This window comes from Gavialis gangeticus, unplaced genomic scaffold, assembly GCF_001723915.1.
Source record: "Gavialis gangeticus isolate Ggan-Ray unplaced genomic scaffold, GavGan_comp1, whole genome shotgun sequence".
In the NCBI taxonomy this organism is placed as follows: domain Eukaryota; kingdom Metazoa; phylum Chordata; order Crocodylia; family Gavialidae; genus Gavialis; species Gavialis gangeticus.
The window spans coordinates 3795586-3811621 of record NW_017729026.1 but is presented as its reverse complement, the minus strand read 5'-3'; the positions used below and the strand labels follow the sequence as shown (position 1 = coordinate 3811621).

At 47.3% G+C, this 16036-nt stretch overlaps 1 protein-coding gene across 3 annotated transcripts in view; it reads left to right on the top strand.

Annotated features, from left to right (window-relative positions):
• AKAP7 (A-kinase anchoring protein 7) overlaps window positions 1-16036 on the top strand; it is a 180803-nt gene that overhangs the window by 127332 nt on the left and 37435 nt on the right. The gene's annotated exons all lie outside the window — the stretch shown is intronic.

Here is a 16036-nt window from a genome sequence, read left to right as displayed (position 1 = left end):
GTTGGGACTGGGAGGCAGTGCCGGGCTGTTCCCGGTGGAGGCTGGGCTGTGCTGTGCTCAGGGAGGCGGCTAGGGGGCTGCAGGGGGAAGCAGCACCAAGCTGTTCCTGGTGGGCTGCGCTGTGCTTGGGGAGGGGGTTGGGTGGCTACAGCAAATTTTCAGGTGGCTGCAGCTCCCTATAGCCCCACTCTGAGTGCCACTGCCACCTGGCCTGAATGCTGCGTGGGCCAGCTTCTACCAGGAACAACCTAGCCCACAGCTGCAGCCTGCCCCGCCTCGCCCCTCCCTGCGTGCAGATCCGGGGGCATGTGCCCCCGTGCCCTCCCAGGGTGTGTGCCCCCCTCCCCTCCATCCCCTGGATGAGCTGCTTGTGGCTCCATCCTGCCTGGCTCCAGCTGTGCAGGGCTTGCCCCTACCCCCACCCCACACTCTCACGGCTGCTGCAGCCACCTGCGCTGCCCTGCATTTCAGTGGGGCATGCAGTCCATACACAGCAGAGGTGGCTGCCACTGGGGGCTGGGCTTAGTGCCCTGAGCTCCGCTGGAGCTGGCCTGGGAACTGTTGGACACCGTGTGCATCCTGCTGCTGGGCTAAGTTGCGTCCACACATGGCCCCAGCTGCAGTGGGGCTTGAGGCTCAGTGGCAGCTGCCTCTGCCCCACACAGAGGTGGGGGGAGCACATGCTCCCAGGGCCACTGCCAGGGTGTGCCCAGTGGCGGGACCCTTCCGCTCCCCCCTGCCACTGAATAAGTCTCCTGGGCTCCAATCCTCCCACTAGCCAGCCAGGCTAGGGCTTACTTATCTTCCCCTGCTCCTGGCTGGGTCACACTGTCCCTCCCTCACCATAGCGGCCTTGATCTGGCCCTCGTCCCTTCCCTTTTCCAGACTGGCCAGTTAAGAGCCTGATAAAAGAAGCAATAAGCTCCAAAGTTATTCCACAGAAAATGTATAATAATTTTGTGGCTCATTTTAAGCATGCCATTAATTGAAAGTGTGGCCGAGTGCTCCCCTGTGGCTGGGAGCCCCATCAACTGAGGGGCTTCCAGCCACAGGGGTGCACCACCTGCTGCCAGCCCTACAGCTGACAAGGTTTACAGTGGTGCCAGCATTGTCAGCTACAGGACTTGCAGCGGGGAGAATGCTGCAGCTGCTGTGAGCCTGAGTGGCAGAGCCTGATTTGCAGCAGCATTCCCCCACATTGCCTGCACTGTGAGCCCTGCAGCCAGTGTCACTGTGGGGCTCACAATGGCAGCAAAGTTCTTCTGACTGCCCTTACTGCCCTTCCGAGAGCCCCCGGGCCCTGTTGTGAGTCCTGCAGCCAACAATGCTCACAGCAGGGGCAGCATTCCCAGTGCTGCCCCCACTGTGAGCCCTACAGCCCATGTTGCCCTGTATACACAGGTCCCCCAAGTGGTTCCAGGACAGTCCTGAAGGGGCACAGGAGTGCTTGGAACTGGGATGAAAAGCACAGCCCACCACCCACTGGGCCTGGCTGTTGCTGGGACTGCATCTGGCAACAGAGCCTGCCAGCCCCAACACCATCCACCAATCAGAAAGTCTGTGGGGGAGCTCTTCCACTTCCTGCGGCCCCTCTATTGTCCTGGATCCCTTCTCTTGTGAAGGCTGAAGAGATCTAGGTCCCTCAGTCTTTCCTTATAGGGCCTTGCCTGCAGGCCTCTGACCACACAGTGGAGTCCATGGATCCCACTATAGCAAAGCCTACTAGTGATGATGAATTGCATCGAGTTTTCCTCATCCTCCTCAAGGTGTGTGCTGGAGCCTGCCAATGCGACCGTAGGTTGCCAAGGGCACACTTTAACATCATGTAGCACCTGTTCAGGCAGCAGTTGATGTGTTCCTTCCAGCAGTCCAACTTCCCTCCATTGTGCTTCATCAGCCAGAGCAGGAGGGGATAAGTCAGGTCCACAATGATGAGGAAGGGGATGATGACATTGCCTATGATGAAATTAGGGGCCTTGGAAGCATAGCGCCTACACTCCATCAGCCTGGGGAAAAGGAAGTTCTGGAAGTTGTAGGCATTATGGCAGCTACCCACCCACTGGGAAAGATGTGGGTGAAGTGGTTCTGGTGGTTGATGATGCCCTGCAGGACAATGGAGAGGTAGCCTTTGTGGTTGATGAATGCCTGTATGGCCTGGACTGGGCATAGGATGGGGATGTGAGTACCAAGCATAGCCCTCATGCAGCTGGGAAGCCCATGTGGCAGAAGCTGGCAACCACATTCTGCAGGTTAATGAGGCAGATGAAGTGGTTGGCCAGAACATCTCCTGGACAGTTGTAGTCTTGCCTGTGCCAAACTGGTTTGCAACATAGCAGTAGCTGCTGGGGGTGGCCATCTTCATGATGGCAATGGCCACTTGCTTCTCTGGAGTGAGGGGTGACTGCATGCTGATGTCCTGGTCGCAATGTGCAGGTGCAGCTGGGTGACAATGTGCATGAAAATGGCTTGCCGCATATGGAGAGTCCAGACCCAGAGGTAGTCATCCCAGATACTCAGAACAATCCGTTCCCGCCAGTTGTTGCTGGTGGAGCATGCCCAGAACTGGCACTGGATGGTCTGGATGTCCTGCAAGGGTGAGCACCCCAGGTCCATGAGGTCCTGGGTGGCCTCATCCTTGTCAGTGAGGTGACAGGGTGTGGTAGGTGGTCCCATGCAGGACATCTGGCTGCTGGCTCTGGGACATGAAGCCATATGTCATAGCAACTAGCTGCTGGGTCATGTCTAGGTGGGTTGGCATGATGTCCCATAGCCTCTGGCACAAGTCATAAAGGGTGACAAGCAGGACATGCCGCAGCTTCTGGGTCTGGCATGGTGTGGGATATGGGATGCCATGGCAGGGTGTGGGCCTGGGAGAGGCTGGGATATGGATGCATGTGAACTCATAATGGAGGGTGCTTGCTCTGGGGTCTTTCTGGAAGTCTAGGGCATGGGGGAAGTCGTAGGAGGTTGGGGGTATGCTTGCCCTTATGTGGCACCCAATCAGGGGTGGCCCAGGTGCTCAGCTGAGTTTGGCAGTTTCCAGCAGCCCAGGGAGCTCACAGGGCATGCTGAGGTATGGAGGAGCACCCTCAACCTGCTGGCACTTGGCCAGTGCAGGCAGCCTGTGTGCCTCCTCCCTCTGCCCCCCCCGCCAAAGGACAAACATGTGTTCTGTTCCCTACTGATCACCCTTTCTACACATTGCACTTTTGCAACACCAACTGGTTGAACATTTCTGAATTAGAAAATACCTTATGTAGAAAGTAACATCAAATATCAATTATTTATTCATTATGTACAACTGATGCTGCAGTAAAAATGTCTAGTCCAACAGTTACTGAAGCCACTAGGAGCATTTTCAATTTACTTGAATAGATGACTAATTAGGCTCAAATAAGCAAAAAGTAGTACGCGGACTTCCCAGACTTTCCAAAGTTTTGCAGGTGAGCTACAACACAGGTACTGAATGGGATATTAGAAAAAAAGCCCTACATGGAATAAAAAGGCAGCTTGCAATATAAATATCTGTGGTGAAAATTTACTGTGTAGATGTAATTTAAAGTGGAAAAGGTCAGGTGCTTTCTTTACAAGGAAATATAATTATATTCAGTGTTCAATGATTTTTTTTAATATTAGACACTTATATGGATATTTGTAATCAAGACACTGAAAGAGGAGAAAATAAAGTACATTTTAATATATATACACACACACATGCACACGTGTGTATAAACCTTGAAATATAAAAATGTTAATTTTTATATATAATTTAGTATATAATATATATAGTTTAGAATTTCAAGACTCTTTACTCCCAAATAATTCTGTTTTGTAGTATTTCCAAGATTGCATATTTCAAGGTTTTTAAATAATTGGGTGAGCATAGTGGCAGCAGAATCAGTTTTTAATTTCTGTAGGTTTAACACCAGGGTATATGGAATTGAAGAACTCTGTATCAGAGTGAAAAAAATGAGACCAGAGTCTGCTCTATTAAACATAGCAGAAATGTGAGTGCATTTCAGGGCTGTCAATTGGGGAATTTGGAATGGGTAAGATTTCTCATATAATTTCCTGCTGTTTCTTCATTCTTAAAAATTTAAGTATTCTTGGCAACACCCTGAATAAATAAGCATTTCCAAGAGAGAATAACCACCATTCACTATGAATTTATATGGTATGGTGCTCCTATTGGCTTGGAGAACTTGATCAAGTTATGGACTTCTGGGATGTGTTCAGACAAGTATGGATGTTTGGTTCCCTGGGAACAAGTAGCGGTGGTGCACCTTGTGCCACTGCTACTTGTCTCCAGGGAATACCTGTACCATGTGCACCTTGGTGTGTGGCAAGTTACCCTGGGTGGGGTAGGGAAGCCTGGGGCCAGCACTGGGCCAGCCCCACCAGCTTTATCTGGGGTTCTGGGGTCTTCCCAGGGCTGCAGCAGTGGTGAGGCTCCCACACAGAGCCTGGCCAGCAGCTGGAGCATGGCTCTGGGTGGCCCAGCTCCACTTTTGAGCAGTGTGTGCTGTCTGTGTGTGTGCTGCTTGCTCTGCTTTTTTTTCTCTGCTCATTTTTTTGACCCCTGGATATCCAGGGGTAAAAACACAACAGAAAAAAAAAGCAGAGCAGCGCATGCATGGGCAGCATGCCCTTATAGCACAAAGAACATCTAAATGTGCAGTATGTGGCACCACAGATGTGTGTGGTGCCACATACGCATAGCTGCACTAGTCTGGACATGACCCTGCGGGCTAAAATTCTTTGCTTTTAAAGGGCCCTGCTACAGGTTCAGATTAAAGCTGGACAGAAACCAGTTATAGGGTTGTTACACATTTTCAAGCACTAACTTTATAGCTGGTTGGCTCTTTGCATATCTGGATAGTCATTTTTATTGTGTGATAATTACTGTAACAGGGGGCCTGCTTGGGGCCAATCTCAGTGTGGCCCGCCCACCTGTTCCTGGGCCAACCGCCCGCGTTCTCACCCACCACGCCTTATTGTTAATTATTTAATTAGATGTTAATGAGTGGGAGGCTGCCCATTTTCTGCCCCAATGCCAAAGGGTGCTATCTGTGGCTCCTTTCCTCCCCTACACCACAGCCCAAGCCTTGCTGATGGCATCTAGCTGTTCTCATAATCACTGGCCCCACACTGGGCCCCAGAATCCTCCTATCAGGACCCCTCCAAGATCCCTCCATTCAGGCGGCCTACCCCGCCTTCATTCAGGCTATCTAGCTCCCTGAAACTATTTTCCCCCCTCAGGTGTGGTCCCCCCAGGACCTTTGGCTACCAGCCCTGGCCCACCTCCAGGCCAGTTCGGACCCCAGGCCCTCAGCTCTTGGGTGTTCCTTGCAGTGGGCCCCTGGCCCTTTTGGCCATCCTGGTCCTGGCCCCAGCTTTGACCAGTCGAAGGTACTCTCTCGATCAGGTCTGAGTCTGTAGCCCCTCTCTCTCTCCTGGGGTCTGCCCTCCAGGCCCTACAAACAAAGGGGTTACCCACCTGGTCGTGGGGGCTAGGGGTTAAGGTGCCCTGACATGCCTTTCACGGGGGTGGTAACTGGCCTGGCATTTCCTGGGGGCTCCCATGCCACTGGGAGCCCCACCAGGCCACCCACTCCCAGCAGGGTGCTGTTTTAAGTCATGCCCAGGAGCAGGAGCCTCCTATGCCTCCCCTATAACTCCTCCCTTACCTCCAGATGATATCAGCAGCCCTCCGGCCAGGCAATGTTGTTGCCTGGCCTCTAGCAGCCAAACTGCACTGTTTATATGGGCAGCCCCTGATCCCAAAATGGCTGCCCTAATCAGGCACCTGGCAGTTGCCAGCTCCAGGGCCTTAAAGTGGCAGACACACACAGTGCCCTGCCACAATTACTTAGCATGTTTGGCTGGTGTACATTTATTTTGTGATTAACCAGTTAATTGTGTGATAATTACTTTGTATTTGTGTCCAGTCTTGCCACATCTGGCCGGTCTACATTTACTGATTACGTCTGATACTCTTTTAGCCTCTGTCAGCTGATAAAAGGGAAAAGACTCTAAAACTCAAAATTGAAATTCTTTTTGTGGTCAGAATCACTAATTATTCATCTAGTCCCACATACCTATATTGTATTGCACTGTATTGTTGTGGAAGGCCTGCCTGCCTTTATAACTCTGATATGAATGTACTTTATATAATTTCATACAAATTTCAAGAAATATCAAAGCAGAACAAACTAAATGTTTTTATCCAGCAAATCACTGAAGTGTGTGATAACGTTACACATGTGAACAGTCCCACTTCAGTCATTGAGAATATTCACATATTTCAAATGAAACACGTATTGTACTTTGCTGGATCCGTCTCTAGGATAGTGGATATTAACAGTGACGTCACTGATTGTGGTTGCTCAGAGTTTATTCAATTCAAGCAGATAGTGCTTTATACACAAGTTGTCAAGAGTGTTCAGAAAAAGAAATATAAAAAGTTCAGTGATTAACTTACTTGTCCTAACTGAAGGGCATTTGGTTCTCTGTTACTGCTTTTCATTCTTCCTTAATATGCAGCCATTTGCAGCTGGCTTCCTGAAGAATCAAGGCAATTGGCCAAACTGTGTGCTACACACTTACATGAACATATCCCATCAATGTAGAAAGGGACTGCATACGCAATAGCATATAATCAGGCTCATTGTTTCTTTAACGGGCAATTGCAGAACAAAACTGAAAAATATATTTCCATCATTTGTGGTATTATTTCAACATTACTGGTTTCTTACTATTCTTGATTGCAAATATTGGTTTTCTCTTGCATATAAGACACTGTATGTGTTCTCATTTGGTCCTGGACCAAATGAGTAAACTCGTTTCTGTTTCAAATAGCATATATCTTGCTTTGATGATTAGTTTAATGTGCCCAATAGAATTCATATTTAATTCACTAATTTTGTATAATATGGGTTGTGTGCTTCTCCTTTGCTTATCTGCTTCTGCATATAGCATCTGCTTAAATAAGATCTTTTTAACTGCAAAGCTGAAATACATACCTGTTAACATAATTCAACATAATAATCTACCTATTTTAAACCCTCATAGAAGTTAGGGTCAGATGCTGGTCAAACCGCAGTTGGAGTACTGCATCCAGTTTTGGGCGCCACACTTCAAGAAAAATGTTGATAGGCTCAAGAGGGTCCAGAGGAGATCCATTCTTATGGTCAGGGGCTTACAGAACAAGCCCTATGAGGAGAGACTGAGGGACCTGGATCTTTTGGCCACCTACAAATTCATTAGGGGGACGCAGCAAGGGATTGGAGATGTTCTATTCACCTTGGGGTAACAAGGAACAATGGTCACAAACTGACAGAGAGCAATATTTAGCCTAGATATCAGGAAAAACTTCATGGTAAGGGTGGCCAAAATTTGTAATGGGCTTCCAAGGAAGGTGGTGCTCTCCCCTACCTTGGGGGTCTTTAACAGAAGGCTGGATAGGCATCTGGCTGGGGTCATCTGACCCCAGCACTCTTTCCTGCCCAGGCAGGGGGTTGGACTCGAAGATCTGTTGAGGTCCCTTCCGACCCTAGTATCTATGAATCTCATGTACCTCTATGCTTTTTTTGTGTTGATGGTACTGGAGGAAGAAAATTCATAGAACAATTAGTGATGTATATACTGAAGTGTCAGTCAGAGTTAGGAAAATGCAAAATGGTAAAAATAGTTACAAGGAGAAAAACTAATTTTAATATGCTTTGGTCTTTGAATTGTACTTACCTGAGAGAGAATTCAGTTTTCATCATGAATAATGCTTATCAAGCATATTTTCTTTAAGTAGATTATACTTGTCCTGTACGAATAAGCTGACATGCCTCTACAGGGAATATAAAATATTTATATGAATCACAAGTTTGACCTATATAGTTTTGATTCATTTTTTTTTGTCCATATCAGGCTTTAGTTTTATGGGTTTATGCATTTCTTAAATCAGGAAAAACAAACTTCTAAGTCTATGAAACAAATAGCCTGAATATGAAGTACTAAAAATACTTGTGGAGAATTTCTGCTGCTGATTAAGTTGTTGGTTTTCCAGGAATGTTTCCTATTACATGTTATGCTCTCAAAATACAGTACAATAACCAAATTCACTTTATGGAAAATTGGTTCTTCTTTTAACTATAAATATAATCCTGCCAATTTCTCCAAAATAGAAAACCAGAATAACATTTGAAAACATAATCATCAGCTGTTTCATTGATGTAAAAAGAAAAAACAGATGCATATTAAATCCATCCCAGATGTGACAGGGCGCTTGGAGAAAGGAGGAGAGGCTGAGGAGAGGAGCGACCTGCAGGTGTGGCAGGGGCCGATCAGAGAGGCAGTAGACCAGAAGAGGGCTGGGCTTGAGGTGTATAAGCCCAGGCCTGAGCTGGTCAGGCAGGCTAGTCCTGAGTGCCACTGGGAGAGGAGGTCCTGGCAGCAGGGCTCCTGAGATAACAGCTAAGCAAGGCCAGAGCCTGGGAACAGGGCTTGGAACAGATAGGCCTGGGAACAGGGGCGAGTGAGCCCATAGCCTACAGAGGGGGTAAGGGTGAGCAAGGCCAGAGCCTAAGAAGAGGACCCAGGGCCCATAGAGGGGTAGAGCCCAGAAGGCAGAGGGTGGGGTAAGAGGGCCCGAGCCTAGAGAGGAGGCCGAGTATCCACAGGACCAAAGAGCCCAGAGATCTGCAACCTGGAGGGGTGGGTGTCAGCAGGGCCTGGCAGCCTAAAGGTCTCAGTGGTCCAGGAGCAAAGCCAGGGCCCAGAGAGGGGGTGAAGGCCAAGAGCAGGACCACAGCCAGAGATTCAGTATTATTCTTCTTTCATATGGCTGACTTGGAGCAACAATTAAAAGTCCAATTTAAGGTTAGTTAACCAGTCTAATGTTGAGTTTGTTTTTCTAACTATTTAGTTGGTCTAATAAAAGATATCACAGTTACCCAAAGAATATTGTTAACCAGTCTGACGCTCTTGAGGAACGGGAATGAATCTCTGTAATGTCACTATCAAATTTGTATAGAGGGCAGGGTATTGTTAAATGGTTCATAGTTGGATCAAGATTGCCACAGTCATATTTTGCAGAACTCCTAATACACCATTTGTGCATCAAGTGACCGCAGAGGCCATGCCTGGTTTAGATCTGATTTGAAGCCTTCCATGTTTGTCGCAGCAGGTCAAAACCAGGAGGCTTTATTGTTGGGTTGGAAATTAGATGTTTATTCTGAATGGTAGTTTCATTCCACGCTTTCCTGCACAGAAGTCTCATCTGGCCAAAGCATGAGGCCAGGGCCCATAGAGGGTTGCCAAAGACTGTGGGTCACCACCGGAAACTCAGGGGGCCTGTAGCCCAGGATGGGTGAGGACTGGGGCTGGAAGCCTATTAACATGTCATCTGCGAGGCATGGGAGTGGGTATTAGGGAGGAACCCACATAATTGGCCCCTAAGGCAATGACCTCAGACACCTGTGGTCATGTGAGACAGACCAGGCTTGGCAAGTCCAGGGGCTGCCTCCCTTTCCTTAAAAGTTAACAACATCAAGGTATGGCAGGAGAGTGAACGGGAGATTGCCCAGGGAGAGTCACAATTGGGTAAAGGCTGAATATTCACCAGGGGGCATTGCAACCACCCCGGGACAAGCACTTGCTACAGGTATATATTCACTCATTTGAGGCTTCTAGGATCTGTATCTTCCCTAGTCAGTCAGAGTTTGGTTCAGTATCAGGACCTACACTGAGAACGGTTCTACAGTGGGGTTCTCCATGCCTGGCATAAAAGCCTCAAGCTCTAGGGATTTTAGCGGAGGTGTGGAAAACCTTTGGATCCTGGGGATCATTGCTACCATGGTATATTTAGGGCTTCAGTGTGCAGGTAAACCTTCAGCCCCAGGAACCCCCCTGTAATTTTCTGGCTTTTGGGGTTTCTCTGCACTGTGGGATGGGGGGTGTAGCAGGGCACTAAGCTGCCTGCTACTGGAGACAGTGTTATGAGCTCAGCTGCCAATCACCAGGGCAGCACAGGTGCGGGTTGCCATGACAACCGGTCTGGTCAGCTGACCGGAAGGGGGCAGGGCCTGGCCTTTATAAACAGCATAGGCCGAGGCCAGAGCCCAGTCCCCCTTTGGCTGCCAAGGAGGTAGGAGCTTGAGAAAACCCTGATGGGGATGTATACGGAAACAAGCCAGGTTGGCTGGGAATTTATGTTATAGCCCAGGGGTTTTGTGCTTATGGTTTTGGTTGTTGTGTGTCACCGGAGGATAGGGTGAGGCTGTAGGGGTTGGAGGAGGCCTCAATGGGGTGTCCCGACCCTGGCCCACTGTGACGATTATTGGGAGGAGCCCCAGTGGGGTGCGAGACCCAGGAAAGGGGTCTGGGGGCCAGGTAAGGCTGAGGCCACCTGAGCCCCAATTGGGAGGAGCCCAGTGGGTGTAGGACCCAAGGAAGGGGTCTGGGGCCAGGTAAGGCAGAGGGCGCCTGAGCCCCGAGGGCGAGAAGCGTGAGCAAGGCCCGAGAGCGGGCGGGGAGCGCGAGAGACGCGAGACGGACCCCAGTTTGGGTGAGAGTGTGAGCACGGAGGGACAGGCCCCAGTGGGGCAGTGTCTGTACGGGAGGAGCCCCAGAAGGGGGCGAGCTTATGGAGGAGCCCCGGGAGGGGGCGAGCTTATGGAGGAGCCCTGGGAGGCGAGCTTATGGAGGCCCCGGTGCGGCGAGGGCCGTGAGAGAAGCGAGGGGGCACCCGTGAGAGCAAGCAGGCGGGCAATTGGACAGAACCCCGGGACAGCAAGGCAGGCACCGTGCCAAGGGGGGCAGGAAGGCAGCCTCCCATTAATGATATACCAGCAAGACGTGGCGGGTGAGATAGAGGGTGCATTCAAGACCTGATTTGGCACGGAAGGTAGGGGCGCTAGGGGAGGTCACGGACCCCCAGGCCCCATCCTGCCACAGGGGGATTGCCTCTGTGGTGATCATCTCTGCTCTGGGGGTTTCCTATATTTCTAAGGTGGGGAGATTACTGCAGCAGCAATCCTACAGCTCTGGGTGTGTGTAGGGTACCCAGGGGTGATACGTAGGTGGTTCACGTGGGTGCACATGCACCCCCTGAGCGTGGCAGTGCACGCCCCGCAAAAAGGTGCTGCCAACACTGTCGGCAGCACCTGTGGGTGGTCGCCACTCACCACCCCGCTGCCGGCAGTGTCAGCGGGTGGTTGTCGACTCTTGGTTGGCACTTGCCACCCCACCCCCCGCCAGTGTCCGCAGCATCTGTGGGAGCTCCCCCACTGCCGTGCTCCTGCCATCGCGGTGCCTGGCTAGCCGCCAGGGGCATGAGCTGTTCATGGGGGCACCCCTGCAGCTGGGAGCCCCTCAATTGGGGTGGATGGAGCTCCCTGCCCAGGATTGCATTCTCCTGCCCCAGCAATAAGGGACAATTGGATCTAATACATGATTGTGTGAATTGCACATTAGATCTCATCATGCCGTTACCTGCATATGTACAGGAGGCTTTAGACTGCTAAATTTATATCCCATAGTGGACTCAATAATTTGTTTTTGTTTTAAACATCTATTTCTAAAAAAGTCCATCTCCCTGGGTAGTTTGTTCCAATAGCTCATCACTCTTGCGTTAAGAGTAAGCCCAGGCCCAGGCTTAACTTGTATGTAGGTATTGTGGCTCTTTGTTGCATCCTTGCCAGTTTTTCACCAGTGTTCCTGTACCGTAACACTGGACCACTGGACAATATTCCAAAATTGAGTTAATCAATGCTACATGCAATGGTAAAAGTCCTTTAAGAGACATTTGAATGTTTATCTTGCTGGGATCCTTTGACCCCAACTGACTTCTTGCCCCTGGGGCTTGGGGCTGGACTCAGTGATTCAGCCCTAATGTCTATGAAATCTATGAAAATGCCTATTTACTCCTTTTTGCCACAAAATCTCCCTGGAAGCTCATGTTGGCTTGCTTGTCCACTAGATCCTCTCACAAGTCATGCCTTCCAGGCTACAATCTCTCATTCTGTCGGAAGGCCTGAATACCTTTTTCCTGATGTATAATGTGGCATTTGGTTTTACTTAAATACTTTTTATTCGGATAGGCCAAACCTGCTAGAATGATCCAGATCACTCTCTGACTGCCCTGTCCTTACAGTTATTTATTACTCTGCCAATGCTTATGTCACCTCTCAGTTTTACTCAGTAGTATTTTACTTGCACATTGCTGATAACCATTTCAACGGTACAGCTCTCTGTGGAACTCCAGAAGAAAGGCCTCCAACTGAAAGGGCGTCATCTTGGAAATTTATTAGCAAGCTATTTTTTCATTTAGAACATGTACTTCATTGATGTTGTACATTGCTAATTTTTTCATCAGAAATGTTTTCAGTATTCAGCTCGGTGCCTTGGAAGAGTCTATTACAGCTATGCAGTTACTATTATCAATCACACTTATAATCTTGAAGAATGAAAACAGATTTGTTTGAAATACGTTATGTTCCATAAAATGGTGTTGACTGACATATTCTTTTATTCTTTATTACTACAGTCGTGAACCAGCTTTTCCATTTTTCTCATGATCAAAGATATAAATATCCTAATGTTTACTGTATTCAAAAAGGAGGTTAAATTTCACTTATTTGGCCAGACCTAAGAGCCTCATCCAGCTGAAATCAATGGCAAATTCCCACTTTATGTACAGTATGTAATATCATTTTATTGTCTCATACCTCCTTCTTGCAGAGTTATTCTTCCCTGAAAAGGCCAGGGACTCAGATCTTTTCCCTTCTTTAATTCTTGTGATTCTCAGTTGTGTTCCCAGGGTGTGAAAATGTCTACCCAAGTAGTTTGTAAATTGACTGCATTTTCTATCTTTTGTCAGCACCGATTTTGGGGAGTGAAGGGAGGGTTTTGCAGATAGAGGGGAGGGTGCAGCTGTAATACTTTTCAAATGCCTGATGAAACTTCTTTTTTAATAGCAGCAGACATTTCCCTTTCCTTGCAGAGATGCTGAGTGAAAGGTGTGGCATTTGTTTAAGATAAATCATATCAGTTAGAAGAACATATGGGGAAAGCAATTCTCCCCCTCCACTGTCAGTCTTGAAGCAATTACATGAGGCAGCAGGCTAAGGAGGTGGAGTCTGTTCGTTCACCGTAGCCTCCAGTTCCTGTCCCTTTTCTTTTGCCCTCTCCTTCCCTCCCCTGCGGGTCTTTCTGAGTAGAATAAGCAGTTTTCTTACAGACTGTAGGCTGAGCTACAGCTTCTGTTTGGACTACACACAGGACAAGGAAGAAAATAAAGCAGTAGGTGCCATGGGCCAGCTCTGCTGCTTTCCTTTCTCGAGAGATGAGGAAAAAATCAGTAAGTGTGACAGTTTTACGCAGTAATGCATGCTTCTTTTTGTTATGTGCTGCTATTTTAGAGAGCGTACAGCTGGGGAGAGCACACTGAATTATCCTGTAGTTTTTCTTTTTTGAAAATTCCAGTAAATGAACCACTGAGAGAGCTGGGGTGGGTATAGCGAGTGGCTAACTGCAAAAACATTTCATTTACACTAAGCAGATTATATTTCCTGGTAATAGAGATAAGTAAAAAACCTGTGCGTCTGATCTCTCTTCTCAGCACTCTGGCGGCTGGTTTCTGCTAGCAAATCTAATCAAGGTGAATATCTTAACTGTGCTATATAACAACCTTTTAACAACTTAGACGTTCAGCAGGAGATGGGAGCAATTTTACATTGAAGGCTAACACTGAGGGCAATGCTGGCTAGCAACATGTAGCAAGCATGGAGGTTTTGTTGAAGAGGATGTTGAAAGGTGATCTAGGGAATCATCTTTTCTTTTCTCATTTTCAGTGCCATTCAGATGTGTAGTTTTAAGATGACCTAGTACTGGGAATTGTCTGACAGTTGCTTCCATCCTCTACAAGCAGAATCATCCTCACAGAATTGTCAGGATGACTGTCAAACACATTTCCATGTTTTTTGTTTATAGTTTAGCAACTATAAGTTGTTCTAGAGAAAACAATTTTATTGTTTCATCCTGTGAACTGAATCAACTTAGCTAATTTGACAGGAATGCTGGATTTTTTAAAAATATGTGCTGAATATGATGTTTGTCTTAGGCTTGGTTATACAATGAGATATTTATTTTTGACTTACAACTCAGTGAAATGTTTCCAAAATTTCTTTCAGAAGATGGAGCCGCATTTTTGTCAGATTGTTTTTTAACTCAGTTTTGATTAGGTCCACATAACTTCTTAACACCAGTCCAGGGAAACTAATTTTCTGAATCTGGTTTGTATTTCCTGCTCCTTTTTCCTCAGGAAGCTGTCCAGGCATAGATAAAATTAAAGCCTCATCAGTTAGAAAATAAAGCTCTACACCAATAATGCAGTAGACCCAGAAGTCACTCAGAATGAACATTTGAAAATACAAGGTGGATCCCTTTACATATTTTGCATTTCAGTGGGTAGCACTGGGAGAAAATATTATTGTAAACGCTGTGCCTAAAAACCCTGGAAGGTATGTTTCAAAACTTTTATATATCCTATACTCATAACACTTTTCTGAACAGCTGTATATTGATGATACTGTCATCAGTACCCACCCAGTGCTCACCTCACCTCCAGTATACAGAATAGGTATAGTCGGGCAACAAGTGGAGTTCTTAACTAAGAATATTTTACTGATCCAGAGTCTGTGATAGCAAAGTGATGGGCTCCTCAGGTACCACCTACTACACTATGACTCTTTTCCTTCACCTGTTTCCATTGCTCTTCTAGCTTTTTCATCCACACATTCTCACTCGCTGTAGATAGGAATGGATGCAGCATTTATCCAAATACAGCCTATATCCAAACGGTGGAGTCAAACAGAGAAACACTGGTAAGCAGTTCAGGAGACATCGTCACTGGTGAGGAGGTCATGAAGGAAGGCTTTGTGAAAGAGAGGTGGCTCTTGGCATGTGGTAACTGAGAACCTGGCTCTGCAGCACCACAGTTCAACCCAAAACTGAGAATGGAGACAGGAGAAATGGGAAGCAGCTCAAGAATGAGGAGGGGGACAAATAATAAGAGTTGGTGTCTGATGATCTGAGAAACAGCAACATGATTAGGGCTGTGTTTTGTAATTCCTTAATAATAAGGATGCGGGGCTCAAATATTTGAGAAGGAGAAAGGAAGCCACCTTAAAAGGATTTGATAACGGTGGAGAATGTAGATGGGGCTGAAGGAAATGATTTTTCAGTTGTCTTTTTTGTTAGACCATTACTCTATAATCAAGGGAGAAAGAAAAAGAAAGGGTCTACTAGCACTTTCTGAAAACTGATGATGCTGATTCACTTGTCCCATTACTTCACCATGCCTGCTTTCTCTGTCTGACAGAAAGTGTACAGTAGTACATTCAGCGCAGTCAGGGCACAACTAAATAAGAGTCTCAGGCCTTATCACGAAAGTCATGTAAGCAAAATGACTTTTACACCCGTTTCTGTGCTTGCATTATTTCATCATAGTAGCCTTTTAAACTAATTGCACTGGGGAAGATTGTGGGCTTTTTATTGCCATTACTATGCAACAGCTCTGATCAGTAAACGTTCAGGGGAATATCATGCCTGTGTGATAGTTCTATATAGAAACCCAGAGCAATTTACCTAGCAACAGATTTGCGGTAAATACTTAACTGCAACCCCATCTCATTGCGTTGCACAGTTCCATCCAAACTAACAGTGAAGGAACAAACGTCCTTAACCATTTCTTGCTATAAGTTTCTGCAGCTGAAGTTCTGCAGCTTGAACACTGTGGAAGAACTAGTTCTCACTAATATAGTAGGTGACGAAAAGTTAGTATCATATATATCTACTAGTTTCCAGGGAAATTGTACATTGTGATTTATCAGGCCCACAAACCAGTGTGGCAGGGATTGGGAGGGAGAAGGGTGGGTGGGTGACTGAGCCAACACACTCTCTTTTCCAGAGATTGCAGTTTAAATCTCATTCAAAACAAATCAGAAATGAATTTAGCTTCAACTCATACAATAAAATCACTGCA